This window comes from Coloeus monedula, assembly GCF_965178545.1.
Source record: "Coloeus monedula genome assembly, chromosome: 22".
In the NCBI taxonomy this organism is placed as follows: domain Eukaryota; kingdom Metazoa; phylum Chordata; class Aves; order Passeriformes; family Corvidae; genus Coloeus; species Coloeus monedula.
The window spans coordinates 6,369,601-6,386,332 of record NC_138802.1 but is presented as its reverse complement, the minus strand read 5'-3'; positions in this window follow the sequence as shown (position 1 = coordinate 6,386,332).

Below are 16,732 nucleotides of genomic sequence, written 5' to 3'. Positions count from 1 at the left end.
GTCTGATGTCCCCTTCTGGCTTCAGGAGCTCTGGGGAATGAGGACTGTCCATGAATTCATGCTTTACAAAAGTTGAAAAACACACACACACAAATGTCCTGGGTACTGCAGTTTCTTGTGGGTTCACCTCAGCAAACAGAATATTCTGAATTTTGGGAAAACAGGAAAGATGTGTGATTATCTGCACTCTGGCCACTAGTGGAGAAAAGCAAGGTTCACTGAGGAGCTGGTACCTGTTTCTTTTTAGCTTCACTGGAGATGGGAAGATGTTGAAGCACAGCATCTTTTGTGGCAAATAACGGAAGCCCAATGAGTCTGAATTATTTCAGGTGTTCCATCCAGGTGGGTGTTGTGCAACTTTTGGAATTCCTGGGGAAAAAACCACAACAAAACCAAAACAACAAAAAGAATCCCAGGAGGGTTTGGGTTGGAAGGGACCTTAAAGCTCATCCCATTCCACCCCAAGCCACGGGCAGGGACATCTTCCACTGTCCCAGGTGGCTCCAAGCCCCATCCAGCCTGGCCTTGGACACTTCCAGGGATATATCTGAGGAATGTTTCAGTAGAAATGGTGTAAATATGGGGCCATGAAGGTTGTCAGGACTGTAATAACAATTCTCAGATGTCCGAGATGTTTCCCAAGCCAGGAATAATGACAAATAGTCAATCTATTGTCATTTCAGAATAGACAAATCCTGTGTTGGAAAGGACCCATGGAGATCTCGTGGATTACCCCATAGTCTGAGCAGGTCCTTAAAGACCCATCCTGCTGCTCGAGTCTTGTCCAGTCATGTCTTGACCACCCCCAGTGACAGAGATCCCACGGCCTCGCTGAACCCCTGTGCCTGGCCAGAGTTTGCTTCCTCACAGGTCCTGGCAGGCTGAGGTGACAGGGATTTGGAGAAACCAGAAGTTTATGTGACTGCTGTTCCTTACCTCTTCGCAATGGTGTTTTTACAGCAAGTCTCATTGTCTGAAATTCATCCACAGTCTGACACCTGAAATATCCCAATATTAGATGATGAATAGGACTTCAAATAGGATAAGAAGACTGGTAACTTCCTGGGGTGCTCTCTGGAGAAGTAACACAATTGCAGAACCAAACCCATACCAAACTAAGCTTCAGCTGAGAGGGAATCAAGAGAATGGGGCAACCTGGGAACCAATAACCAGGGAACCAAGCCTTCTAGAGGTGACAGATTGTCAGGCATTCTCCTCTTGTGGAATGGACCACAGGAGACCTGGTGAGACACTGCCCTGCTGCCCCAGCACCAGGAGTCACAGTGCCTGCCATGGCATTTCTAATCAAGCATCATGAAGGAGGGTTTGTCAGATCCCCAGTGACAGTGAGGGAAGGCAGAGCTGACACATCAGACTGATTAAAAGGTTCTTTCTCTCAGGGCACAGCTAATGATGCAGGGCTGCAGCAGTTTGACCGTAGGAATTCCACTCACGATGGCTGCTCGTTGCTTGTGGGGTGGGGATGCCTTGGAGGAGCCCGGAACCACGTTGTGGTGGTGCTGCACGGACATGTCCAAACCCATTTGAGAGACAGGGATCTAAAGGGACAGGGAGAGAAGGGAGAGTGGGAGGAGAAACCGAGGCACAGGGGGAAGAAGAGTTTCCTGTTGGTCATTCAGGCTTTCAGCTGTGATCTGAAGCCATCCAGGTCTCCAGTGCTCTGCCCACCCAGCTGGGGGAATGGACATCCCAGCTTTGAAAAAAAAGCCAATTCTCCCAATTCTTTGGCCACAATACTGGCATTTGAGGGCTTAGATCTTTCCTCTCCTTGTTCTGATTGGAAAAGGTGAACATTTCTTATACCAAAATATCATTTTCATGGTCATGTTTCTGGTTCTTTGCCGCTATTCATGGTGACTTCTGCACTGGAAATAAGAATATAACAGACCATGAAATTGCAAAAGATGGAACAAGACTTCAGAGCTTTGGAAGAAAGCCAAGGAAAATCGTTCCCTGTTCCAAGAGAGAAGAGGCTGAAAAGATAAAAATTCTTGAATTTTGTGTGATGTTCTAAAGCCAATGGCAGTTTAAGGTATGAAAGTTGCCTTTCAGAGCGGATGGATGGTTGGAGAGATGGAGCACCTCTCCTGTGAGGAAAAGCTGGGGATGGTGGGGGTGTCCACCTGGAGAAGGGAGTCCTTAGAGCCCCTTGCAGGGCCTAAAGGGGCTCCAGGAGAGCTGCAGAGGGACTGGGGACAAGGCATGGAGGGACAGGACACAGGGAATGGCTTCAAATGGACAGAGGGCAGGGATAGATGGGATATTGGGAAGGAATTGTTCGCTGGGGGGGTGGGGAGGCCCTGGCACAGGGTGCCCAGAGCAGCTGTGGCTGCCCCTGGATCCCTGGCAGTGCCCAAGGCCAGGCTGGACAGGGCTTGGAGCAGCCTGGAACAGTGGAAGGTGTCCCTGCCATGGCAGTGGTGGGACTGGATGGGCTTTAAGGTCCCTCCAACCCAAACCATTTAACGACTTGTAGGACTCCCTGATTCCCAGGAGGGTGAATGGGCAGAACGAGGCCTCAGGCAATGGCCGTGGTGTGGACTGAGGAGATGTTGGAGCACCAGCACAAAAGCCAATGTCGAGAAGTGAACCCAACAGGCCACGGCTGTTAAAAGTGACACTTGGTGGCAATGTAAGAAAGACCCAACTCTGAGGGACACTTGGAGCTTCTCCTGTGCAGGACTTGCAGCAGTCACGGCTCTGAACCCCAGAGAGGGTCGTCTCGGAAGGGACCACTTGGCATCACCTGGGCCAACCTCCCCCTAAGCAGGGTTGTCCTGCAGCGCAGAGGATTGTGGCAGGTGGAAGGGTGGAACAGAGTCATGGAAGGCTCACAGGTAATGGGAACCTCAGGGATGCTGGAAACTAGTGGATGGGGAGAGGTGGTGCTTTGTGTCAGCAAGAAGAGTGTGGAGAAATTAAATATTGAGTTATGGCAGGGGCACAACAGGGCCGGGGGGAAGGCTGGGCAGGGCAGGAAAGTCTCAACAGCCTCCTCTGCAGCCCCAGCTCCAACCTAATCATGATTGGTCCCCTACAGATATCAAATGCATGGGAATTGATGGGAATTATGGGAGCCTTTAACGTCTCAAAAATGGATTGAAAGGTAATTACTGCTTATATTGGCTCAGGTATTTTAGGTGATGGATTTCTTTGCAAAAGTCAAGTATAACACTGCTTTAAACCTCGCTCCTGTATGGTTATAAAAGTAGTAAAATTTGAATAAAGTGTGATCTTGAGCTGCCTTTTCTCACTTTAACTTTCAAAATGGGCAAAAGTAGGTCTAGAATGAAGGTTTGGAAGCTTAGAAAGGCAAACTTTGAAATCTAAGGAAATGAATTATTGAGTCTGACTAAGCGGCTCTGGGATCTGTGAGCAGAGAAGGCACAGGTACTTAAAATTCAAAATTCAAAAGGGAGAGAGAGCAGTGAGAAGAGGAATGTTTGAGAGGTTACAAACTGAAAAAGAAAGTTAGAATGACCAAAAACCCACCTCACACAGGAAATTAAAATTAATAATAGTAAATGGCACTTAAGCCGCAGAAACCAAGGGGAGCCAAGAGAAAATTAGGACAGTTGCACACTTGAGACAAAAATGGATCAGAAGTTACCTGTTGCCAAGCCTGAAGATCTTATTTACCACAATTAACAGCAGCACCAAGGTGATATCAAGGGCATTAGCAGAAATCCTGGGGTAAATTAGGGTGGGTCACGAGGCCTGACATCATCTGAGGAGAAGCCACAATTTGGCCTAATTCAAGTACAAAATAAACCACTGATTTCTACCTGGGCCAGTAACAGCACTGGCTGAACAACAGATCGAGTGGGGACCATGGATAATGATCATGGAAATCAGGGAAAGTCCCCATAATGAGAGGGGTAACAGATAAAACACCTCTGTCAAGAAGAGGGTGAAGCACAGCTCAGACAAATGTAGGCTCTTAGTTGGACGTCAAAGTTATGGAACAAGAACAGATAAAGGCAGGGGAGCAGGGAGAAATGTATGAAGTACAAGAAAATTCAACAAAGCCAAATCGTTCCTGGATAATTTAGCAGCATTTCCTGGCAGGATCGGTGCTGCCATGCATAGGACATACATGAACTAAATCCCTCTCACTTTCTGTGAGATCCTAATAAATTAGCCGTGGATTTGGGCTCTGGAGCTGAAAGTGAATAAAAGGAGTCTGCAAGTGTTCCCACTGAAACGGGAATTACCGGAGAAGGGAATGCTGGTGCTCACAGGTCGTTCTGCATCCAACAGGACATGGACTTGCGGGGAAATGTCTGCTGGGAGGGATCTCTGGGGAGAAAACTCTTGTAGGGCAGAGCTGACTGCAAAGGGTGAACTCTTTAGTATGGGATGGTGAGCAAAGACTAAAAATTAAGTCTGAGTTTCATGATTGGAATGTGACACCAAACTGGAAAGTGCTACCAGGCCTGGCAGAAGAACTGGATCTCACTCTTTGGAATGGTTCAGATGAGATATTTGGGAGCACAAATCAGACTCGTGTCCTTAGAGCTTCTCAAAGGCTGTATTTTTTGATACTTGCTCTAAAATAGGGGGCCAAGAGTTAAATAAAAATGCATGAACTACAGACATAAGAAAGGTGGAAAAGTTTTAAGCATTTATAGATTGCAAATGGCTTTTTATTTTTAACACTGGACCAACCAGCTCTGATGCTCATTTGAGACTTCATGTACAGTTAAAGAAACCCAGAATGGTTTGGGTTGGAGGGACCTTAAAGCCCATCTTATTCCACCCCTTGCCAAGGGGAGAGACACCTTCTACCATGTTCTGTCCCTTGTGTTCATAATTCCTCCAGGGGGAAATGCTCACGTGACAGACAGAACCTAAATCCCGTGCACGTGTCAGTAGGAACTGGGAGGTGGGTCTGCAGCGATGGCTGGAGGTGGATCATGAGCCAGTTTGGACTGGAAATTAGGAGAACCTTCCCATTTCAAGAGTAAAGTGCATCAAGTCAGCATTCACATAAAATCCGGTGGCCAATTCATTGTACGCCAGTGGCAAACATTGGGATCAGAGTCACAGAGAAGTTCCCAACTCCCTCAGCCCCTGCAGAGGTCTCAGAGCAGTCAGTGAAGCAGCTGGGTGTTCTTGCAGCATGGTCTCCCTCACATGGCTAAAATATTATAACAGCACTGGCCAAGAAGGCCAAGGGCACCTGGGTGGTCCCAGCCATGGTGTGGCAGCAGGACCAGGCAGTGATTGTCCCCTGTGCTGGGCGCTGCTGAGGCCCTGCTCAAATCCTGGGTCTGTCCTGGGCTCCTCATGATGGGAAAGACGTTGAGGGGCTGGAGCGTGTCCAGAGAAGGGAACAGAGCTGGGGAAGGGGCTGGAGCACCAGGAGCCACTGAGGGAGCTCAGGCTGGAGCGAAGGAGGCTCAGGGGGGACCTTGACAGAAGGCGGCAGCCGGGGAGCGTCGGGCTCTGCTCCCAGGGAACAGGGACAGGAGGAGAGGAAATAGTCTCAAGCTGTGCCAGGGAAGGTTTATATCGGCTATTAGGGAAAATTTCTTCATGGAAAGGGCTGTCAGGCACTGGCACAGGCTGCACAGGGCAGTTCTGGAGCCACCGTCCCTGAAATAGTCCAAAGGGTGTGTGGATGTGGCACCTGGGGACATGGGTTTGTGGTGGTGCTGGCAGTTCTCAATGATCTCGGAAGTCTTTTCCAACCTTCATTACTCTGTGATTCTGTGAGTTCCTCCTTGAGGGCACCTGGCAGTAATCCCACAATCCCTGTGTCTTGTGGGGTACAGATGGTTTGGTGGTCCCATCCCTCTGCATCTCTTCATCCTTCTGCCCCACCTGCCTCGTGTGGAACAATTAGTGCCTGTTTTAATGAATCAGAGTCCTGTGGCTCAGTCATCCTCTGTGACACACATGATACCAGGGAAGTAGAGCTCCTGGTGGAGCTGCTGGCAGAGATGGAATAAAAACCATTCATTTTGATACTGGAACATTTTCTGAAGCTTTTATAATTCACCATTGCTGAGAAACCACTACAGGAGCTGCTCTGCTCAGCCCATCAACCTGGAGAAAATGCTTTTCCCTCTTGAGTCACTTTTGGTGTCACGAAGCAGGAGGAAATGTTTGAGTGAAAATGTTCACAATAATAGAGAGGTATTTTAGAACTGCTAGAACGAGGTACAAGGTGGTTAAGCCATTATCAAGTCCTTAATGTAAAAAATGCTTTAGATAGAGGGAAACTGGCAAAAACGGGAAAATTACTCTTTATCAAGATTATGAAATGCTTTCCATTAACTGGATCCAACATATGCTCCTTGTTCTACACAATCTATCAGATTTTAAGGAAGATTTCTTCTAAAGCTAATAAAACCATTTTTGAAATATTCACTCTTTGCTCATTTGCATTTGCTTACAGAAAATTGTGTCTACTGTAAAGACAGCAAAGCAGTAATTATTTAAATTAGTTTGATAGATGTTTAGTAATGCTTTGATTAAAATATCAATTTTAGATACCAGTAAGTTTGTGAAAAGCAGAGCGTTTAAATGATAATGAATTTTTCTTCAAGAAATAGTTTCATTCTGCACAAATGATTTGGAATGAAAAGCCCTTTTCATATAAAAATTTCAGGCACTCAAACAATGGAGCCAGAGCAGAGCTGAGGTCAATCTGCTGACCCAGCTGTATCATTATAAGACAGAAAAGGGGCCCATCTCTGTCAGATGAAATATGGGTGGATCCCCCTCCGCAAGAGAAGGGTTTTACTATGTGGGTGATGCCCAAATAAAGCCAACTTGCTTGGAAAATTCTCCTGTAGCACTGACAAACTGCTTGGGGATGAAGCTGAAGGTCATTGGCAAAAGGCAAAGCCAAACCATGGGAGCAACCGAGCCCAGGCCACCCCAGGGCTCCTGTTCCAGCCTGCAAGGGGTCGGTGAGCCCTGGAATCAGAGAGTAGGAATTTGTGGGGATCCATAGCCTGTTGCTCCAGCTCTGCACATTCATCTCCCCGGATAAATATTCATCTAATCTCTACATCAAAATATTCCACAATCTCCCTGCTGACTCTGACCTAAATCCTGTTATGCAAATGAAATCGAGTCCTTTCTCTCTTATCCATAATGGGTTTGGAAACAAGGCTATTTGTGTAAATCAGCTCTTCCTCTGGATGAACATCTCAAATCCCTTTTTTCCCCCTCATAGTTCCCTATCCAACTGGTCTGCCTCTCCCCCAGCTCTCTAAACTGGCAATATTATTCGCGCTGTGATCCTGCCCTTTCCGAGCCCAGCACGATGATCACTGTACACGGCTAAAGACAGGCAAAGAGCTCCTCATCCACAGCTACTGTGGCTGCCCCTGGATCCCTGGATGTGTTCAAGGCCAGGCTGGACAGGGCTTGGAGCAGCCTGGGACAGTGGAAGGTGTCCCTGCCCATGGCAGGGGGTGGAATGAGATGGATTTTAAGTTCCCTTCCAACCCAAAGCACTGTGGGGTTCTGTGGTTCCATGACTCTATGATATATGGATGCTTTTGTCCCCCTGTGTTCTCCTCCAGCAGCAATGTGTTCATATCCCTCAGGACCCATTGCTGCTTCCCAGGTCTCTTGTCACCAAGCTTCATTTTTCCTGCCCAATGTTTTCTGGAATATTGATTCTTACCTGGAAAGAACAGCAAGTTGAATTGGTGTGTATCAAACCATACCTGTGTTTTTCAGGCCCTTTTCCCATATTCTCAGGGTTTTGCTGAATTTTAAGCCTTTTTCCCCACCTTCAAAAGGAGTGGGCAGAGGAGGAAGATACGGTGACACTGGTTAGCTGAAGATAAATTCTCATTTGGGAAATGTAAGGCTTTGGTGGGAGATTTAAACTGAAAATGGGCAACCAGGGGTAGATTTAGTGTCTGGATTAAAATGATTATGATTCAAAGTTCAGAAATGTTGTGAATGACAAACCAGGAGTGACTGTTGGAGTGAAGGCTCCTCTGGACTCAGGCCCAGAGGGAAGCCAAAGCACAGGGGCTGAATGAAAACCTTTGGACAAGCTGAGATACATGAAGCCACACCAAAGTGAAATAGAAATACAGATTTTTAACTTTTAGTAGAAATAGATGCTAAGTGCCTTAAACATTAAAAAGCTGCAGCAGAGGCCTTAAACACAATTCTTGCTGCAACAGTGTTACCTTTTCACAGAATTCTTTACTTTAGACAAAATCTAGATAGAATTATACAGTTCACATTTTTTAGATGGAGTGTTCACATAAACAATAAGAACTGATAGAAACTGCATACACAAATCTGTGTAACACCAATGTAACACTGGTGTGAGGCTTACGACTGTTAGAATTAGACCAGGATAGGTTAAGAAAAGGAAAACTAGAATCATGTGTTAATCTTATTGGTCAGTTAGCAAATATAGTCCACACTTCTGTTAGAAAAAATATAGTGTATGGAGTATAGAGCACATAGAGTATAGAGCGTATAGAGCATATAGAGCATATAGAAGAAGAAGAAGCTGTTTTCTGCCTGCTGTTTCTGCTTGCCTTTATCATGTAACCCCCTTCGAACTCTGCCTTCAAGAAAGCTGTGAGACTATGAAACAAAGAACTCAGCAGAACAGCAGCCTCCTCTGCTCTCTTACTCTGGTCTGAGAAGGAAGGGTACCCCGTCACAAGCTCAACAAGTGACCCCGTCCTCCCACCTGGCAATTACTTCAATGTAGAGGGACACAAGCCCTGTTACCTATTGCAGCCTGAGCAGTCAGCCCGGGAGCAGTAAATTAGATGTGGAGCTGGCCAGAAAAACAGGATTTCTATCTTTTCTCAATAAAACTGTGCTTCTGAGACAATAAATTTCTGAGTGAACAGGAGCAGTAAAGGTGATGTAGGTGTCTGCTGCACTAATGAGCAACATGGCAGGCTCTGTGCCACGATCATGAACCCAGGCAGGGGTGCACCATGTCCTCGCTAGAGATTTAGTGCAGCAAGCCTCAGATCCTCCTAAACAAAACCCAAAATGGAAATATTTAGAGCTCAGTAAAGGATTTTTTGCTAACAAGACTTCATTTAATTAGCAAATCTGTGAGCGAGGCTGATCTGCTATGAGAAAATCCTGTTTGGCTCTCACTGTGCCGATGTTTGCTGTCGGGTAGGAACACCAGGGAAGTGAAGCAAGCCCACAGCCAAGCTGCAGTAATCACTGAAAACTGTCTGGAAAATGGTCTTTGATGAATTTCATTTCCCCATCTTTTTCTCAGACAGTCACCCACGCCAGTTTTCAAGGGAGGGCTGAGAAATGTTTCACTGTTCGATCCTCCACAAACCAGCTCCTTCAGTATTTCTTTCACTGCACAGCTAAAGGCACCTTGCTGCATCAGATTGCACCAAATAACTGTGGAACAGAGAGGAACAGACAGATGCTAAAATGGAAATAATTCAGCAGCAGCAAAGCCAATCCCATTGCCATGAGCTCGTCATGAACCATTGGGAATTTGTGCCAGCAGCTCATGTCTGCACAGTCCCAACCACAGCAGAGAGTGAGTCTCAAAAGCTGTTCAAGGGGAAATGGCTTTATGCTGGTGAAAGGCAGGTTTAGATGGGAGATTGGGAAGGAATTCCTCCCTGTGAGAGTGGGGAGGCCCTGGCACAGGGTGCCCAGAGCAGCTGTGGCTGCCCCTGGATCCCTGGCAGTGTCCAAGGCCAGGCTGGACGGGGCTTGGAGCAGCCTGGGATGGTGGAAAGTGTCCCTGCCCATGGCAGGGGGTAGAATGGGATGGACTTTAAGGTCCCTTCCAACACAAACCCTTCTGAGATTCTGTGATTCTAAGAGTTGTCAGTGCCACACCATCCTCACAGATGGCATCATCATGGAAAGTGGTATGAGATTAATCACTGCTGTGTCTCAGAGATCAACTCCCACCGAGTTTTCCTGTTTTTTTTCTGGAGAGCTTTGTATTCTCCAGGAAGATCCGTGCAGATATATTTTATGACCAAATCCACAGTCTCTTGTTTCAGCTGTTGTTTGAAAGAGGCAAATTGGCTTTAACAGGCTCATTATCACAGCTGAGGAGAGGAAAGAAAGTCCAGCTGCTGATGCTGGAACAGACAACATATCTCCTCTTGACCTTCAGCCCCCTTCACCCCTCCACCCTCTGTCCCTGGAAAAATCCCCACCCCATCGTGCCATGGTGTGAATCAGCACCTTTCTCAGGAGCTCTCCAATTAAGATTCAGCAGCGCTTGGAGAGCAGCAGTCGGCCCACACTGGACTAATTAATTTTTCCTGCCTGAGTAATTACAGTCCAGAGGTGACCATGAAAGCCAAGCAAATCAATTTGTGTTTTACTGAGATCCTCATCAGTCACGGAGCACTAACCAAGAAGAAAAAAAATGACCAGGGACAGAGCTGGCCCCTGAACAGCAACCAACAAAGGTTGCTCTGAAACTGCTAAACTTTGGTGCCGGCAAACGCAGTCCTCAAAATCTTTTTCGTTTTTTGGTTTTCTTTTTTGGCCCAATCACTCTGCTGCTCAAAAATTTAAACTCCATCTCCCTCACTGGCACTCACATTCCCTGCAACTGGCTCATTCCAGCCAAAAACCCTTCAAAGCTCTGTTTATGAAGATGAGCACAATCGTTTTGCAAATGTCTCAGCAAGTGTTGGGAGTGACTTTCCCACTTTCCAAACAGAGGCAATCTGCTGCTCTGCTGAGCCAGTGCGGTACCACCAGCAGCTGAACCTATCTCCCAGGAAAAGCTTTCCCTAATGTGCCAGGGATGCAAACAGACAGCTGTCTCCACACACCCCTTGTTGATACACTCGTGAAATGTCTTCTCAGCCATAACATCCCAGAGAAATACTGTCTCCTGAATCCAAGGATTTCTCTTTCCCATCTAAGCTTTTCCACAGGGTTCATGCAGTGCTAGATGAGTGGTTTGGCTGGTGGGATGATGGAGAAGATCAAGTTTTTCCTACACTGCAAAGAACTGGGACACCGGGTTCTCTCAGGGGGCTGTGAGGATTTGTGGACAGGAGCTGTCTCACCTGGAATGGTGCAGGTGGAGGGAATTTCACTGTGGAAGTGCCAGCTAAGAGTGACCTTTAAGGTCCCTTCCAACTCAAACCATTTTATGATCCTGTGATAGGATTGTGGGATTCTTCTGCACAAGCCAAACCAGGTGGAGGAGTCGAAAGGGGTGCACGTCTCCCAAAGTCACTCCTAAACGTCAATCTGTGTTTTCGTGGCCAGCTGTGGCAAGGACAGTCCCGCTAGCACTGTGTGTTTGGGCTGTCTGAAAGTCTGTCTCAGGGTGCCTCATCCCTCGATGGAGTCAAGGAGGACCACACCAACTTATGTAGGGAGGGTCACCGTGGAAGTCAAATGTTCCAGCTCTTCTCAAGAAATGCAGCACCAGGAAACACAGGAGCAACATCCAACCCATGCCCTTTTCCCTGAAACACTTGGGTACCAGCAGATACCTGCAGACCCTTCATAGAGCATTGTTGCAAAAGGATTCATATCAAGGGAGACGTAAAGGCTCCTGAAGAGTCACACGATCCCCTGCTGGAGCCTATGACCTGTGCCAGATCCAAGTGCAACCCCTCGAGCTCAGAAAAGGCTGGGAGGGCTGTCTGAGACACATCACAAAGAGAACAAACACAGAGAAGGGAGCAGGAGCCACCCTTTGTCCTGGGGAAGATCTGGGTCTGCCTGGCTGCAGAGATGCTCCTGATGAGCTGACAGGAGCTGAGCTGCTGCCCACACAACATCCCCGTTACTGTTGGTGTCCCTGCTGCTGTCACTGAAGGAGGCTTTGTTTGCAGGTATTATGACCTGGAAGTTGAAATGTAGGAATGTGTTATCCCTAAGGAACAGCACAGTCTCTCTCCGTGCAGCCAAGAACACTCACAGAGGCAGAATGATTTAGATCAACACAAGGAAGCTGCTGAGTTCCCGGTCGGAACGCCGTGGCGTGTGGATGATACTGCAAAGAGCCCGACAGAAATCCCAGTACAGTGGCCAAGACACATTCAGCTGGGTCTGGAGGATACTGCTGGTGTGTTAAAGAGGATCAGACTGAAAAATGTGTCCCAGACTGCAGAGAAAGCCAAGTTAGAGATACGAGGTCTGGGTATTTGCATAGGATTGCATTGGGGAAGATAAAAAGAGAAGTGCAAAACTGGAGATGGGATGAAATGGTAAATTTGTCACAAATGTGACATTCTGGACTTTTCAGGGAGAAAGAGGGGATCAGAATGAGAGTCACAGTGTTGGAAAGGAGTGCCAGGACAAGGCTTTTTCACACCTGTGAGTAGCCAAAGGAAGGTTTTGATGATCAGAGTTTTTGCCTGTCATGGGGGTGAGGCCCCACCTTCAGTGCAGTGGAATGAGCTGCCCTTCTCCTGATGTCCAGAGTGAACCACCTCATCAGCAATGTTTGGCTACTGCCCCTTGTTGTGTTGTTAACACCACTCAGAACTGGGTTCCATCCTCTCTGCCACTGCCTTGGGGTCACTGCAGCTGCTCCTTGGAGCCCCCTGGCTTAACCCGACCCAACCCAACCCTGTGCCAGCCTGTGGGCCTGGAACCTGGGTCTGACCCTTTTCATCACCCTCTGGCCTCTCTCTTTTTTTTCCATATCCCTCCGGAAGCAGGAGAGCATCCCCAAAACTGGCCACAACAAGTCCATTTGTCTTCCCCAGCACTGATGAGAGAGGAAGTTACTTTCCCTTCATCTGCCGGGCACAATCCTCTGATGTTGCCCAGGCCATGGATTGCCTCATCTGCGGTGGGATCGAGCTCTTGGCAGACATCCCACCTGATATCCACAGCTCCCTCAGCAGGACCTGTGACTTTTCAGCAAGACTGAGAAAATCCAGCGCTGTCAGATGAGGGAGCTGGGCTGATCCAGACTCTGGGATGTTACGGTGCATGGACAGACTGGACCAAGAGGAGAAGGCTGCTCAAGTGCATCTGGCTTTACCTTCCTCTTTAAAATTAATGTGTGTGCCAGCAAACACGTCTGTGGTGGTGTGGGGTGAGCCTCACTCCCAGCCCCTCGTGCAGGGACAGATGGTTGTCTCTGCCAGTTACCTCAAGGCTTTGAGGGTCCTCAGATGTGGCATCAGCTGCATGTTTTATTTGAGCAGGAAGCAGAGTGCCTTCGGAGCTGTTGTGCACACAGGACAATGCAACTGCTGCCAAAAGCTTTCCAGGATGCTCCTGTCACAAATAATCCTGCTGCAGCCATTTCCATCAGGGCTCATCAAAGGTCAGTGGCAAGGATCTCAAAGTGAGGATCAATCAGGAGGAGAATAGGATGGAGTGGGAAGAACACTTCTGCCCCAATACTGCTCTCCACATCCCCTTGTCCAACAGGCGTCGGGCGGTGGGGCAGCATTGCTCGGACAGATATCACTGGACAGAACCACCCTGCTACACTCTGAACATGGACTGGGGAGGAGCCTCGGGTTTGTTGCGGAGATCCTATAACGGGGCTGGATGATGATCAAAGGCACCACCAGGGGGTCTTTGCCCAGATTTGAGCAGCAGGATGGGGTTTGCCTCATCCCTGGAGTGTCCAACACCAGGCTGGACAGGGCTTGGAGCAACCTGGGATAGTGGAAGGTGTCCCTGCCCATGGCAGGGGGTGGAACAAGATAGGCTTTAAAGTCCCTTTCCAACCCAAACTGGTCTGGGATTCTATGATTCTGTTTATGTCCATGGCCCATTGTCCAGAGAAGCCACCTTCCATAAAAAGCTGATCCTAATAACTGCACTAAAGTTGGCATTTGGGTTTTTTCTTGTTTTTTTTTTTTTCTCCTCACACACAGAAACTGGTTGGGTTTTTTTTTTTGGCCACCCGAAATGATGGCCTTTTTCCAGAATGGACTTTTCCTGCCAACATATCTATTTTTAGACATAATTGCTCTTCAGTTCCTCCTGATGAGCACGCTTTGAGGAAACACTGCCTTTGGAAAGGCCCAAGCCCCGAGTTCAGCCAGAATTTGCAGAGAGGGACGGAATTGGTGGGATTTTTTGCTGTGCTCTTTCTCCATGCTTCCTTCCCATCATGCCCTCTGTTGTCAAGGCAAAGACCTTGTTTTTTTGACTCTACCAACCTCAGCAAAGTGCAGACTGAGGGACCCCGAGGCGCTCTTACCGCGATGAATGGCGCACCACAAGCTCTTTGTCCTTCAACGCAAGCGACTCTGAGCACGGCAAACCCACCCCGTAGGTCATGGAGGGCGATAAAAACACAACAAATAATTTATCAACATGGTCGTGTGAAAGCCAATGGCCGTGACAATTACCAAACTTGCACCCCACAAGAATTATCTCTCACTGTAAGACAAAAACCTCCCCAAAATTCGCCCGCCCCTCGCGCAATGGCGCCAAGAAGATGATTTCTCTTGACGCGCTGAACTTTTGAACCCGATGGAAAAAATCTTTTTTTTTTTTTTACAAGAGAGTCATTGAAAGTTCATTGCCCTTTCTCACATTTGCACCACCAAAGGGACATAAGGAAAAACATCAAGTGTAATATCCGTCAATGTTAGTGAGGCATTCAGAATATATCACCGATGCATAAATAACCCCCACGAAACTCCAGTGGCAGGGGGAGGTTCTGGAAGAACGGAGATACACAACAATATTTAATTATAAATTACATCAAAATGATTGTCCTTACTCATCAAAGGCCATCTCACAAACATTCCTTTGGTTCAGATGTGAGCCTGAAAATCCTGGGTGCCCCCATCCAAAAGCTCAGGATTTTTCTTGGTTCACTGGCTACTTTTTCCTGCCAAAGCTCATAAAAATCCAGACACCAATTTGCTTAACACGAGGGGTGTGAAATCCCCACTTAGGGAAGGTGAAGTTAATTGGAAAAGAAAAAAAATCACAAATCCAGGCCACTGAGCAGTTTGAATTGGCAAGCTCTCCTGTGATCTTGATTTGTTGTGGTTTTATTTTCCTGAAATGTTTTTCCCAACACAAGTTGGGTGGAAAAATCCACTGGAATCACCAAACATTGGGTTTTCCTACCCTTTGTATGGAGCAGTGGGTGTGTACTCTTTGTGTAAGGCAAAGGCTGATGGAAAAAGCTTCCCGGTAGGAGCAGCAGGAGGAAATGGGTGGGAGGAACCCCAACCCTCTGTAGCGATTAAAGACTTGGAAACCTTCAGCTCTCTTCAAATTACCACCTCCCACTGTCTATTCTTGACTTGAGGCTGTCAGGGTCATCTCATCCTTAGTGCAAGACCAGTCCATGGTCAACATCCTCCCGTGCTTCCCTCAGCCTCCCTGGCGCTGTGTCTGGAATCTCTGCCGCGCTGGGGTGTCTGTGGTGTGGGATCACAGCGTGGTTTGACTCGGAATGGACCTTAAAGATCATCATTCCCATTCCATCCATGGCCTGTGGGCCACGTCCCTGCAGCAATTTTGTCTGAGAGTCTCCAAAGTCTCCTACCACAGACAATGCTGGGACCAGGGTGCCGAGCCACTGCTGCTGCCAATACCTGTGCAAGGAAAATTCTCCGGAGCACTTCCAGTGCTATCCCAGGATTTCTGTCAGGGATGGCCCACAACACATGCAAGGAAGAAGCTCAGGCTACACAGGCCCAGTGTTGTCTGTGGTGGGAGATTCTGGAGGCTCTCAGACAAAAGTGCTGCCCACAGGGCCATGGATGGAATGGGAATGATGATCTTTAAGGTCCCTTCCATCTCAAACCCCTCTGTGACCCTCCATCACAGACATCCCAGCGGGGCAGAGATTCCAGTCACAGACACAGCACCAGGGAGGCTGAGGGAAGCCCAGGAGGATGTTGACCCTGGTCTTGCACTAAGGATGAGATGACTCTGACAGCCTCAAGTCTAAAACAGACTGTGGGAGATGTAAATTTGAAGAGAGCTAAAGGCTTCCTGGTCTTCAATCCCTGGAGAAACTCTTCTATTGCTTTCAAACACGCACATGTTAAATAATGTGGGTAAAGCACCATCACATGGAACTTGGAGGAGGCTGAAATTACTGCACCCCCCATTTCTGTACCGCTGCTTGGACTGTTTGGTGAGGGACCCCTTCGCTGCTTCCATGTACTCACTGCCAGCCACAGCTCCTGCTCCTGCTGGTGAAAATGCACATTTGCCTTTGTACAACTTCCCTCCCATGAACCTGTGTGGGAATACAGGGGGAGAGGGAAGAGAGGAAAGAAACTGTCCCAGCTGGAGAGAGCCCCACAGTGCTGCCTTGTTGCCAGACCCAGCTCCCATGTCTTGTCAAAATATATCTGGATGGGGAACATAAAAGACAACATGGAAATCTTACCCACAAGGTGTGAATATTCCACTCTCTGGGAGTCAGCCACCAGCTCCACGGCTTTCAGAGGGAGAGCATCTGTAAAAGGGGCAGGGAACAGCTCCAGGCAATGTTTCCTGTGGGAGTATCAACGTGCTGGCTTGAGGATGTGATCAGAAATTGTGTGGGGTCATTAAAACTCCCCTCTAGCCTGAGCTTTGTGCCAATCTAGACCAGGCAGCTCTGACAAGAATCTGCTGTGGGAGAGGGGCCACCAGCACATTCACGGAATCAGCCTGGGATACCCAGCTGACATTCACAGCACCATAATGAAGATAGGCAGTGGAAAAAAGGGAAATATAAAAGGATACCAATGCAGCAGAAAGAAAGCTGAGGCTCAGTGTGGAAAACTAAATTATTAGAGAATTATCTGGC